This window comes from Cherax quadricarinatus, chromosome 4, assembly GCF_038502225.1.
Source record: "Cherax quadricarinatus isolate ZL_2023a chromosome 4, ASM3850222v1, whole genome shotgun sequence".
In the NCBI taxonomy this organism is placed as follows: domain Eukaryota; kingdom Metazoa; phylum Arthropoda; class Malacostraca; order Decapoda; family Parastacidae; genus Cherax; species Cherax quadricarinatus.
In genome coordinates, this window is record NC_091295.1 from 19,439,493 (window position 1) to 19,453,390 (window position 13,898).

General features: G+C 40.3%; 1 protein-coding gene across 2 annotated transcripts in view; it reads left to right on the top strand.

Annotated features, from left to right (window-relative positions):
- The window catches only part of LOC128684169 (SH3 domain-binding glutamic acid-rich protein homolog), a 125,985-nt gene that overhangs the window by 91,068 nt on the left and 21,019 nt on the right, over positions 1-13,898 (top strand). The window contains exon 1 of one of the 2 annotated variants that reach the window (XM_053770301.2): positions 7,860-7,955. The exons of the other annotated variant lie outside the window; for it this stretch is intronic. The gene's annotated coding sequence lies outside the window, so the exon portion shown is untranslated. Of the gene's footprint in view, positions 1-7,859; positions 7,956-13,898 lie in introns of those variants that run through there. 2 annotated transcript variants of the gene reach the window in all.

Here is a 13,898-nt window from a genome sequence, read left to right on the forward strand (position 1 = left end):
AGCCCGTACACAAAAACTGACCTCGCCCTTTCCTCCTCCCACTGAGTCTCCATCTGTTTCCTCTGAGGCATTTTATTTCCTTCCATTGACATGTTCTTGCCTTCAGTCCCTGTCATATCTGAAACTTCTATTCTCAGTGAACTGTCTTTCCTGACCAGCTGTCCCTTGCTACTGCAGTTGGCTGTTAGAATCTCTGCATATAGCATACCTTCATTGTCTTCGGACCTGTCGTTTGATCTTAGTGTGCTCATCGTCTTTTCCCTGGCCCCACGTGGGTCTGATAGGGCCTTCGTGTACGGCATGTCTCCGTTGTTGCTTACCGTCCCCTTGTCTGCACCTGACTTTGAATTTCCTGATGTCACATCTGAATTGTCATTTGTCTCTCTAATCTGTTTCAGGCTTTGCAGTTTCTCTTCTAAGCACTGTATCCTAGCTTCTGCTGCTAAGACCTGTACTTCCCACTTCCTGCACTCTTCAGCTATCCGCTCCTCCATTTTCTTACCAAGCTCTACTATCTTCCTTCCCCACTCTTCCTCCCTTTTTTGGAGCTCTAACTCCCAGTCTTTCCTCCCTGGTTCGTCTACCAGATCTCTGGTTTTCCGTCCTCTAAGGCCACCCATTTTTTTTTTATTACCACAGACAGAAGGCTAGAGGAGGAAGAGGGTGCGGGGGGAGAGGAAAGGGTGTGTGCGTGTGCGTGTGTGCGTGTGCGCGTGTGCGTGCTCACTTAAATGAACCCAGTTACCGCAAAATAACTCGTCCACTATTTTCGTCGTGTGTACAGCTTTTAGCTTTGCCATCAGCAGTCACAATACCGTGGTTGCAACAATTAAGTATTAACCCACAAATTGCAGATGTTAACTGGACAAAGTTCCTGTCAGTCTGGATAATTATTATGGAAGGTCGGAAACTTCGCCTAGTTTATATGTGGGTCAGTTGTGGATTTTATTCGTCCCAAAACGTGCCGGAGCCTTGCTTGAAAGTGTCGCAAATATGGAGAATAAAACTCGCAGCACCATGACTGGAACAATTCACAACTCGCACTTTATAGAGAAACTAGACGATGTTTCGGTTCGTTTTGGATCATACCGAGGCTACTGATCCGACAAGGCTCCACGACAGACAGAAACGGTGTTTAATATATAATCTCCAGACTCGAATATGCTTAATAAAAATTGTGGCACCAGTGTCACATTTTTTCACTCTAATCTCCATGCGCTTTAAATTTAATTTGATAACCATTTTGGATTTAGTATCAGAAGTAACTAAACGGCTTAACACCCAAATTTTACTATGAAACGCCTCGACGTTTGTGACTAGACAAAATCAGACTGGTATAAAGGCTGCTTCTCCCATTTGTTATCTTGAAGACCTCATTGAGACTAATAACCCAAGCGGTTATTAGTCTTAAGAAAGTGTGACTGGCAGGCGAGCCCCGCTTTACAGCACTTCAGTTGACAGCGTTTCGTTAATGCATCAGTTTCCAATTATACCCATTCTTCATTTATTCAAACTTCCTATGATAAATATATTAAATATGTTTACCATTCGCTATAAGGTAAGGACGAAAATATTTTAAGGTAAGTAATATGTGTACTTAATATTAATTGTTTAGACCTAGTTCTGTTGCACACTTAATATATGCTAGTGTAAACATATTATCAGGCTTTTATATGCATGTGAAGTGAAAAAAAAGAAAAAAGGGGGGGGGAAGCTGTTTCACTTTACAGCGGTAGCCCTGAACCTAAGCTGCTGTATAAGCGGGGCCCTCCTGTACTTCAGTACTTGGGTCGTATCCCATAATGCGACTTTCAAAGAGTCGGCTAACTCCGTTATTTATTTACTGCTAGGTGACTTGCCTAAACTTCTCGCCGTTTTGGGGGGTTGAACTTTATCGTCCTTTCGGTTGTGAGCCAGAATCTTTACCACTGGTAGATAATGGAAATAGGAAACTTCGTCATTCCTCCTCGTATCTGAGTTCTAGATGAATAAAAGCTGTGTCGTGTTTCTGAGGTATTGAAGCAGTGTGCTGGTATTTAAAGCTGTAGGCCGCCGCTTGCACTTCTTTGGAAGGACACCTTGGAGAGGCCTAGTGTCTCTAGTGGTGGTTATGGTCACGTCACTGGCACTGTGTCTAGTGGTTGGTGTGGTCACTTCACTGCCACTGTCTAGTGGTTGCTGTGGTCACTTCTCTGCCATTATAAACCTGGTAATATTCAAGCGAGGTGTACTACACTCCTGGAGTACTGGCTAAAACACTGCAGTTAGTTTCATGCTTGGGTAATGGTATATACAAAATGTTATAAATGTAAATACACCGCGCTATAAATGTGTGATTGGCATATCAAATTGAAAGGAATGTTAAGTTAATTAGCGCGCGCGCACATTTAAGGATCGCTGCAGCATTGCTGAGTCAGAGCTTATCTGGCCACAAGCATTGTCACTATTTTTGTATTGACGAGACTTGATAACACTGAGTATTACGTACCAGCAGCTCGTCCTGTGAGTGTTAGTGCAAAGGTAGAGGATTTCCCAAGGCAAGACTACTATGCAAGTCGTCAAGAAAAATGATGTACGACACTCCCATTTGGGAAGTCAATGTCGGGTTACCTAATGGACCAGACCTGGGCCGGGATCACATCGGCGAACCACCCAAATCGGCAAAGATCGGTAGATCACACTGGCCACTATGCGTCTTCACCAGACGCCACTGGCTATAGTTATATCTTTAAAGAACATTAATATTTCTCTATTTTTTTTTTTTTTTGCAAAACTTTTCTACATGGTACAGTATGGAGATGCAATCTCAAGAAACTTAAAGTAACTTACTAATAGAATATTGGTCATTATTAGTCAGTCTTGCAATGGGTGGATTCTGTGATATCTTTAGAATGATGTTTATGGTTGCATTCAATTTAGAAATTTTGACTGTCAGGCTAAAAAATTAAACAGGCCTCTAAACATTTCATACCAACACTATATAAATGTTTACATAATTTCCTTTAGCCGTTTAAGAGACTTGTTAATTTTGACATTGTGATAAAAGGTTTAAAACCGACAAGTTGAAGATTGAGACACTTATGCAACATATGGGAATCTTTATTGAAGAAGCGTAACTCTACACAGTGGCTTCGTCGGTCCAATACAAAGTAGAAATGGGTAAGGAGAAGAGGAGTTTGAGGTAATCAGTCCCTCAGCCTGGGATCTGTGTCCATTCCATCACTCTTATAGAAAGTACAGCATATGGTCGGAGAAGTAGCTTAAATACTGTAGTCAGGTGAGTGGAAGCCGGAGGAGGCGGGATCACAGTGGGACCATCCACTAGTGTAAGTAGGTCTTCGTCCAAAGGTTGGACAAGTATTGAAGAATTCCTTTTATCAAGATCCCATGATGTTGTAGTGTCTGACTTGTGATGAAGATTGTCGGTTTTAAACCATTTATCACAGACACTACAACATCATGGGATCATGATACAAGGAATTCAATACTTGTCCAACCTTTGGACGAAGACCTACTTACACTAGTGGATGGTTCCACTGTGATCCCGCCTCTTGCTTTCACTCGCCTCCCTACAGTACATAAGCCACTTCTCCGACCATATGCTGTACTTTCTACAAGAGTGATGGACTGAACACATCGATTCCAGGCTGAGGGACTGATTACCTCAAACTACTCCTCTCCTTACTCATTTCTACTTTGTATTGGACTGATGAAGCCACTGTGTGGCGAAACGTTTCTTCAAAAAAATTCCCATATGTTGCATAAGTGTCTCAATCTTCAATTTTGATATTAAACCTACAATAAAAACATTATTACTTTAAAGTGGTGTGGTCCACTATGTGTCCTCTCATAGTAGAATAACTCTCGAGCTTCATTAAGATCACTTTATTGGTTTCCTTGACATAACAGGCGGGACAAGCCCCGTGAAAAACCAGTCCAGCAAACACTGAACACTTTTTTTTTTAGTCAATAAACCCGACGCTGAATCACCACGCAAAGTATCAGAGCAACCCCGCGCGAGCGTATACATACAAGCACATAAGCAGGCATACATAAGCATGTGCATAATTCATGCATGCATATGCACATGTATACATTTTATATATGCACATGAACGCTTGTACACATAAGCATATATCCATTTGTATGTGCATACATATGCACACAAAGCCATACATACAAGCATGCATACACACTTAAAAAAAAACAGCATACAGCTAATATCTACGGCATATACAAGGTTAACTAACCTCAGAATTACCTTCATAAATCCCGTTAATTAAAGAATCATACAAGTCACTACACGATATGTTAGGAGGCCTCTCGTGGAGTACGCAGCACCAACGTGAAGACTTCATCTCATCAAGCATATACAAAAAACTTAGATCCATAGGTTTGCAAGTTGTCAGGAACGAACCTGACAACTTTTAGAATAAAAAGACGGACAAGGAGACATGATTACGACATAAGATACTCTGAGGCTTTGACAAGACCTGCTAGGGACAGACTTTTTTGAAATGAGTCATAAGAGCTACACGGACATAAGGAAATACTTTTTCACTGTCAGAGAGTTAAATAAATGAGCTCGGGGAAGTCGCAGAGACAAACTCAATACACAGTTTTAAGAGTAGGTATGGTAGGGCCCAAGAGGTCAGGAATCAATAATGCCGGCGACTGTGGTGTAAGAAGCGGGGGCCAGGAGCATAAATACGACTCTCGCAAACAACTCGGTGAGTGCATAGACAGGTATACGCACACGAATACCCCGAGTGAAGACAATGCAGGAGAGTTAGTGTGTGACGGAACAGTGGTGGTGACGTCTTCACCAACCCCAGTAGTGTGACGGAGCAGTGGTGGTGACGTCTTCACCAACCCCAGTAGTGTGACGGAGCAGTGGTGGTGACGTCTTCACCAACCCCAGTAGTGTGACGGAGCAGTGGTGGTGACGTCTTCACCAACCCCAGTAGTGTGACGGAGCAGTGGTGGTGACGTCTTCACCAACCCCAGTAGTGTGACGGAGCAGTGGTGGTGACGTCTTCACCAACCCCAGTAGTGTGACGGAGCAGTGGTGGTGACGTCTTCACCAACCCCAGTAGTGTGATGGAGCAGTGGTGGTGACGTCTTCACCAACCCCAGTAGTGTGACTGGGCAGTGGTGGTGACGTCTTCACCAACCACAGTAGTGTGACCGAGCAGTGGTGGTGACGTCTTCACCAGCTCACCAACCCCAGTAGTGTTCAGCTGTTTGATTAGTAAAGTGCTTTGTTCTCAATCTCCCTCCCTCCCACACCTTCCCAGGGAAAGCATGGGAGGAGGGGGAAGATACGAGGAAAGATATACGGGGAGGTGGTATGATATTACTATGAGAGGTGTCAGTGTGTACACACTCTACGGACTCCTCGACCCCCGTTTTCTTTGTTTACTCTGTTGGTTGATTTGTTTATCTTTACCAGTTTTATACATAAATTACAGTTAAATAAACTGCATTCAGTTTTTATCAGCATTACGGATACTTAGTTTTCGAGCTCTTGAACTGAACTGAACACTAGCTTCTGAATCGAATGTAATCTAATGTATAAAAATAGTCAATGTCATTAATATACAAAATAGTACCTGTAATGTCATCTAATGTACAAAATAGTACCTGCTAGTCTATAACCAAACTAATTCTTTTTCTTATTTACAATGATATGCCCTTGTAGTCTTAAGTTAGCCTTAATCATGCCTGAAATGCATTGCAAAACCATGAGTTTTCAACTTACACTCGTGTGTCACCCACTTCTGTATAAACAATGTATCATGTTGAAATAAACCTGTATTTGTACACAGAAGGGATATTTTGTACGATTTACCTATTATTGTAGATGTTCACATGACATGAAGACAACGTTCCTGCCTGAGAGTGTAAAACACACTTTTTTTTCTGCACGACTGGACGTTAATTTCTTGCAATGTCTTCCCCGACAGTGGTGTGGTGAGGGCTTAGTGGTTTGTGCCTGGGGGAAGGTGTTGTGAGGTTTGGGGGTTCAGAACGACTGGTGCGGTGGAGATACACAATTATTTTGCCGGTGTTTATTGAGGATATTGTCTTCCCGTTTGTTCCTGCGTGTATCCGTTCAGCCAGACTCCTACATCTTAACTGAGGCTATACCCCGTGGGCAAGCCTAGGGGGTTTGAACTGGAGGTCACCGTCAGTGACCCTAACATTCCTAAACTGTGACACTGGAGCGGCTGTGTCACTGATATAGAGACTTCTCTGGGAAGGGCGCCACTCTTCCCACAAAATGGAACAAATTGTGGATATAAAATGGCGAATGTAAAAAAAATAGATTTCTGAGTAGTTTTATTATATTTTTTATTGTGATTATGTAATATGAGTGAACTGGTGACGAGAGAAATAAGCTGATGATGATGCTGTAAATTTAATGCTAGAAAAATATGTTTAACGCATTTAATAACTGAACTGATCTGGTGCTTTCTTTAAAATAAAACGACAGCCTCCCTGCAAGGTTATTATTTACCATCTCTTTCCGTTGGTTCACTTCATGTACTATTTTTATACACGTTAATTTTTTTTAATATCTCGTTTTTCTATCTCAACTTTAACAGTTTATCGTAGTTTCAAATCTTTGTATTCTTTTACTTTTATAATTAATTTTTTTACGATCTATAATAGTCGGTTTGACTTTAATAATTTTTTAAGTTTTTCACTGTGGTCTTTGTATATTCGTTTATAGTTAAAACTGAATTGTTTTGCGAGTTGAGATGTTTATTATATTCCTTATTATGTTTATTTTATTCCATTTTTTTTTTTTACTTTTCTCAGTCCTGTAGCAGATCTTCAGTGTGTGTGTGTGTGTGTGTGTGTGTGTGTGTGTGTGTGTGTGTGTGTATTCTAGGGCGAAGACTTGCCCTTAAAAATCTAGTAGCTTAATGACTAAATCTGATTAAAATTTAATATATGATCAGACTAGTAACAAGGATACACAGGCAAGCAAACGCCACCTAGAACAATGATTACCTGTGACAAGTAATGAATTTTTTTTTGTCTTGGTAATGTTGCAGCTTTGTTCTGGTGTGATTGTTATTTGTGCTCACTGGAGGGTGGAAGCTGTGGTGAGAGCAAAGTGACGTAGTCAAGTGCCAGAGTTCACTCTCTATACTTCATTCTCTTACATTCAGACATGACTCATACTTCAAGGGAAAAAACATATCTAATAATAAAATAAAATTGTAATGAAATAATAGTGTAATAATTGCACTGTCGATAACGGTGTGATTGTAATAATAGTTATTTTGGTGATAACATTGTGATGTGTAAGCAGTAATAGTTTGCTTTTATTAATTTTAAGACACTCGTCTTGTGACCTTGTTCTTTTTATTGCTAGTTAATAATTCCTAGTTGCTGTTGTATTTTATCCACTGGAGTGTGGAGTTAAAAGCTTGTTAATTTATTTTTAGTGTGATAAATAATGCAGCGCATTCGAGCTACTATTGTTAGTCTTATTTTATAGTAAAGTAGTAGTGGTGTGTGTGCCATTGTGACACCGTGTCTGCCTTTGTGCCATGCTGTGGCATAAACCCTTGGGGGGGAGGAAGGTGCCTTGATCTTAATGGTCACTTAATCCAAGGAATTTGAGCTACCCTACCCTTTATAATAAAATGTGATCTCCCATTCCCTAGGCGCTGTATGACCTTCATGAGATTAGCTCCTCCTCGTGATGATAATAGTATGTTAATTTTTCTACCATACCATCTGGCAGGTACTGTAATCTGTTAATGTATAAGTTAAACATTATTGAGCACACTGTTGAATACTGTATTTTTCTCTCCGTGACAGGTAAGCTGGAGTGAAAGTGTCTTTGGTGGTAGGTAAGAAAGGCTGAATCATCAGAAACGTGTGCTGGAAACCGGTATACACGGTGTGCACTGCAGCGATGACCTGCATGCAACACGGTAGGATAAACTTTGCAATGTTGTGTTGACACTAGGCAGAGGGGGATGGGGCAGGCAGGCAGGTGGAGCGTGTTAGTAATTACGTATTTTACAGTGACAAACAGCTATCTGTGCTCATGGTGTCCCATCTTCATTGCTGAGTCATAAACTGGTTCAAAACATTCAGTGGTAACACTTACGGCCTCTTAGATTCCATGCCACCACGCTCAAACTATTAGTGTAAAATACTTTGCAGTGTCTTCTGCACTGCTTTATTTTTTGTAATTACAATTAAGGCTTCTGCACTGATTTAATTTTGTAATTATAGTTATGGCTTCTGCACCGCTTTATTTTTTGTAATTACAAAAATGGCCTCTGGTTCTCCCTGTTGTACTGGTACTAGCAGTTCTAATGTTCATTCTTGTCTTTTTATGAACTTGTGAGGTTGTCGTATCTTTTTTCTCCTGTCATCTAATGTAGATATTACTGATTATTAGTGTAGTGGACTCGTTCAAACATACTCTTGAGGCTGTGTATGAAGCTAAGCTTGAACCACTTCCTCCACTATATTTCACTTCACGTGCTATCTGTCTTCTTGCTCTTTCCTCACGCATCTTGCACAGCTTCGCCATTATTTTTTCCCTCCTTTTCATCATTTCTCTATGGGGTAATAATAATAATCGAATTCTGTGCTACAACGGTGTGTGACTTTATAGGTTGGTGAGGATGGGAAATGCAGGAGAGGAGGATGTGAGTGTGGTCGTCATGGAGATGTGTTCCTCGCTCTGGTGACTTTCACCTGAAGCTGTGTATAGAGAATGTGTTTTATTGTGGGTTTTGCTGCCTCCCATGTCACTGAACTGCTCGTCCTCTTAAACTACACCCAGTGTTCTCTACGACCACATTCACAGGTGTTGGTAGACATCTGTAATCGATTCCAGGGTCGTTCTCGTGGCTCGTTCCTACACCATCCCTCCGGTTGATAACCTGATAACTCAGGCTGTTGGTTGTAGCAGCATGCCAGTGGTTGCTTCCTTGCGCGCCTTCTTCACTTACCAACACGTACCACTAAGCAAGTCAACTCTAAGAAGAAATTTTTCATAGACTCGTGTGACGTGCGTTTCTTCACTTGCGAGTGTAATAATTTGCGTCGTACATAACGAGATTATGGTTTGCAGAGAACTAAAGTGTCGTCGTACGCAACTAAGTCATATACAAAATAGCCGCTTGTACTGCACTCTTTCAGATTTTTTTTTTAACCGTGAGTAACTCTTGTAAGACTTTCTGCTGTAGGATCTCAATATTAACAAAACATACATTTTATAGATAATAAAAATAGTTTTGCATACAGAAAAGGCACTACTAAATTCGAGTGTCCACTGTATATATATATTTCGGTGCTCATAGGGTCGAGAAGGGATCATTTAGAGAAATTAGTGACAGTTGGAGAGAGGAACTTTACTGAAGCATTTCGCCTTTGGACAGATTTAATTAAACCATTGATGAAGAAACCTGTCCACAAGCGGAACGCCTCAATAAAGTCCCCCTCGGCGATTCTTTTTTTTTTTCACCATTTGTCCGCTTGCAACATTTGTCCCCCGGGAACAAACTACTGTGTTTACCTACCTTGTATGGCAGGATGAGTGAGTTACCATCAGTAACTTCATAACTCTGCCACACGTACTGCACGTCACTTGGTCTGATGCCATTGCTAAGGTCTTACTAGTAAAACTATCTGCCTTTTGTTGTATATTTTTTTTTTAGAATTAGAGGATTTATGGCACTTTTTTTTTTACCCTGTCCTGTCTGTGTATATGTTAATAGCTCATCGAATCATCGCTCCCGCGTCCCGGTCTGAGACCTCGCCTCTCCTGTATTCGTAATGAAATATTAAAAGAATAAGAACTAAGGAACACGTAAGAGAGTAATGAATATTAGTAGAAATTTAGTATGCTTGATTTTCCTGTTGCTGTACCTGCTTGTGAGAAATAAAAAACCAACAGTGCTGCCAGAGTGCAAAGCCTTTAACAGGCTTCTGTTTCACATGTTTATGGGAAGTGAAGTTCGTCGAGCTTAATTAGTTCACTATCGAATGAAGTCTTAGTGAAACTTATTCCCAGTTAGTTCTGCTGACTGGTTCTTGCGTTCGTCTGTACTCGATAAAACCCTCGGTCCCATGTTCTGAGCTGAATGTTTGGTGTATGTACACAGAGCTGTATGTTTTGATATGATGATAGTTTAATTTAATCACTATTTTTATTTTTGGATTTAAGTAATATTGGCTGTGGGTACAGTTCAGATGCATCTTAACAACCCTCGTGTAGTGGCCTATTGAAACCCAACAGACTGTTATTATTGTAATTAATTTTTTTTTCATGTTGTAGCGCCGGTGTTCAGTCTAAATTTCTGTGAATGGATTATTTAGACGGCTAAGAATTAGACAAGTTCGCCTTCCTTACCTTTGAGTTTGTAGTCGCTGCATTATATTGGTAACAGAGCTACAGATGTCCCTCTTAACATAATGATAAACGGATCACCTATCACAAAGCTAACAGAGGGAAAATTCTTAGGAATCCACCTTGATAATAGACTCAAATTTCATACACATATACAACAAATTTCTAAGAAAATTTCCAAGACTGTAGGCATACTATCGAAGATACGGTACTATGCTCCACAGTCAGCCCTCCTGGCCCTATATCACTCTTATTTACCCCTATCTCACCTATGGAATTTGTGCATGGGGCTCAACAACAATTAACCATCTCAGACCACTAATTACCCAACAAAAGGCTGCAGTTAGAATGATAAATTCTCACTACAGGCAGCACACTCCACCAATATTCAATACACTAAACCTACTCACCATACAAAACATCCATACTTATTACTGCACCTATTACATACATAGAACACTTAACTCTGATATTAACCCTCCCCTCAAACATCTTGCCAACCTCAACAGAACACATGACCATAACACAAGGCACAGATCACTCTTTGATGTTCCTCGTGTCCATCTCACACTATGCAAAAACTCAGTGCACATAAAAGGCCCTAAAATCTGGAATTCATTACCTGTAAATATAAAAGAAACACTATCTGTTTATATATTCAAGTCTCTTCTCAAAGATCACTTACTCACCCAAAACCAAATAAATACTGAATAACTGAACCTTATAAATTGTATATCTTAAATGTTTCTCACAATTATATCACATAAATGTTAAACCTAAAACCCAATCTAACTTTATAATTTTTTAAATACACTACCTAACAGAATACTCCATACGACTGAATGTACAACAATGCATGCAACCATATGACCTGTCTTTGTAATACTCGCTTGTGCTTTATTGTTATCTGTTTACAATAATGTTTTACCACTGATTACATCATTGCTTAGTTAATCTTAAGTTAATTTTAAGCCAGCCCGTAATGCTATGCGTAGTATAAGTGGCGTTGGCATGCTGCTCTTATCTGTATTTTTTTGTACCTCTGTATGTGTGCTCAAATTGTTAATAAATAAATAAATAAATAAATAAATAAAAAATATTTGCGTGATATGTTACTGATGGTATATTAAATCAACAAGTTGATGATTGAGACTCGTGTGAAACACCTGGGTATCTTTATTGCCATAACAGTTCGCCTGCACAGCAGGCTTCTTCAGTCGAACAGAAGCGAATACAGTACTGTAGACAGTAGTAGTAGTAGTTGTTGTTGTTATTGTTTTGACGTGATCAGTCCGTACCCTTAGTAGGAGAGCCTGACCACCTACTAGGGCTGACGGACGTATGTCGATGATTATGAAGATGACGATAACGCCGCCGCCTGTGTGGTATTCTTCTATATAAGAACATAAGAACATAAGAACGAAGGAACACTGCAGAAGGCCTACTGGCCCATGCGAGGCAGGTCCAAGTCTCCTACCGGCTTAAGCCAATGCACCCAACCTAGTCAGGTCAGGTCACATTGACTTAAGGGAGGAACACGGCAACCGACCTGGTAGCACAAGCTATCAGGTCTAACTCACACCCACCCACATCCACTCATGTATTTATCCAACCTATTTTTAAAGCTACACAACGTTCTGGCCTCTATAACGGTACTTGGGAGTTTGTTCCACTCATCCACAACTCTATTACCAAACCAGTACTTTCCTATATCCTTCCTGAATCTGAATTTTTCCAACTTAAAACCATTGCTGCGAGTCCTGTCTAGGCTAGATATTTTCAGCACACTATTTACATCCCCTTTATTTATTCCTGTCTTCCATTTATACACCTCAATCATATCCCCCCTAATTCTACGTCTTTCTAGAGAGTGCAGATTCAGGGCCCTTAGTCTATCCTCATAGGGAAGGTTTCTGATACATGGGATCAACTTTGTCATCCTCCTTTGTACATTTTCCAGAGAATTTATATCCATTCTGTAATAAGGTGACCAAAACTGTGCAGCATAATCTAAATGAGGCCTAACCAAGGATGTATAGAGTTGAAGAACAACCTGAGGACTCCTATTATTTATGCTTCTTGATATGAAGCCAAGGATTCTATTAGCTTTATTGCGAACACTTATGCACTGTTGTCTTGGTTTCAGATTACTGCTAACCAGAACTCCTAAATCTTTTTCGCAATCCGTAATATTAAGATCTACATTATTTAGTTTATATGTGGCATGGTTATTGTCCTGTCCAACATTTAGAACTTTGCATTTGTCTATATTAAACTGCATCTGCCACTTCTCCGACCACTGCATCAGTCTATTCAAATCTTCCTGGAGTGTTCGAATGTCCTCGTCAGAATGAATTCGACGGCCTATTTTGGTGTCATCGGCAAACTTGCCGATGTCGCTCTTTATGCCCTCATCTATGTCGTTTATGTAGATTGTGAACAGCAGGGGGCCCAACACTGACCCCTGTGGAACACCGCTCGTGACACTTCCCCACTCTGATTTCTCCCCATTTATGCAAACTCTCTGCTGCCTATTTGTCAACCATGCCTCTATCCAGGAAAAAATTTCTCCTCCTATTCCATGTGCTTTAATTTTCCTCAATAGTCTCTGATGTGGGACCCTGTCAAAAGCCTTACTGAAGTCCATATACACAATATCATATTCATTACCATGATCTACCTCCTCAAATACCTTAGTGAAAAAAGTTAATAAATTCGTAAGGCAGGAACGCCCCTTTGTAAAACCATGCTGAGATTCGTTGATTAATTTATGCTTTTCAAGGTGGCTACGAACTGCCTCGGCAATTATTGATTCCATAAATTTTCCCACTATGGAGGTTAGGCTTATTGGTCTATAGTTCGAAGCTAAGGACCTGTCACCTGTTTTGAAAATAGGTATCACATTTGCCATTTTCCACTTATCTGGCACCATGCCAGTTTGTAGTGATATGTTGAAAAGATTAGCCAAAGGTGTGCTAAGCTCCTCTTTACATTCCTTTAGAACCCTTGCATACAGTTCATCAGGGCCTGGGGATTTGTTAGGTTTTAATTTATCTATTTGCCTAAGGACCATGTCACTTGTGACCCTAATAGTACACAGTTTATTATCGTCCTGTTCTACATAATTTATCATTACTGGAATATCGCTGGTATCCTCCTGTGTAAAAACTGAGAGGAAGTATGTGTTAAAAATTCTACACATTTCCTTATCACTGTCAGTGAGCTGACCCGAGGAACTTTTGAGTGGGCCTATCTTGTCCCTGATCTTACTTCTGTATACCTGAAAGAATCCTTTTGGGTTAGTCTTCGATTCTCTTGCAACTTTAACCTCATAATCTCTTTTTGCTTTTCTAATTCCCTTTTTTATTTCTCTCTTTAACTGAATATATCGATTTCTCAATTGCCCCTCTCCTCTTTTGATTTGCCTATATATGCCTCTCTTTTGACCAATCAGATATTTTAATCTATTGTTCATCCATTTAGGATCATTTTTGTTTGATCTGATTTC